Here is a 757-nt window from a genome sequence, read left to right on the forward strand (position 1 = left end):
TGATTTAATCCATGCAGAACTCAGGAAAATGTGTTTCTTTGCCCATCTGCTTTAAATTGTAAGATATTACATAACTTCAGTGCTGTGTTTGGTCGAAAATTTGGTTACCGTTAATGTTAGATCTAGTAGGTTGGCTGTTATTTATTTTCTGCAAATATTTTGGAACGTCTACAAAAGTCATGTAAGTTATCAATTATTTTCAACTGTTATGTTGTATGTCAATTTTGACCGGCTTTACATCTTGAGGTACAACTGTAGGTACATAATATTATGTATGTACTTCATATGAAAATAAGAAGTACATTTATTTATTTCATCTATCTTTATAGTTTTACCACACTTGTGGAAGGACTGACATACCAGGTGACAATCACCTTTTTAAGATGTGACCCAGACTGTAAGGTTTGAACCACTCACACCAGGAAAGACACCTACTCTTTTCTATAAGCCGAAGGGCGGTTATACTGGCTATATATACATACAGATACGTATAAGTGTGGTGGGTTCATATCAAAAGTCATATCTGATACTTACATTCTTGTTTGACACTTGTTCAAGTCTGCTGCTATAAAACCGAAACAAATGGAAACGGACTATGAACACTGAATACTTTTGTGCCCTATTATATGTCTTGTACTATGTATGTGTAGTGATATATGTTCAACTTGATAGATTTATTAAGACTCAATGTAACCTGTATGTCTGTTATATTTTATCTGACCCTTACCTCCCTCATGACCTCAATGAAAAGCGGCCT

Source organism: Branchiostoma floridae, unplaced genomic scaffold, assembly GCF_000003815.2.
Source record: "Branchiostoma floridae strain S238N-H82 unplaced genomic scaffold, Bfl_VNyyK Sc7u5tJ_1489, whole genome shotgun sequence".
NCBI classification, from domain to species: domain Eukaryota; kingdom Metazoa; phylum Chordata; class Leptocardii; order Amphioxiformes; family Branchiostomatidae; genus Branchiostoma; species Branchiostoma floridae.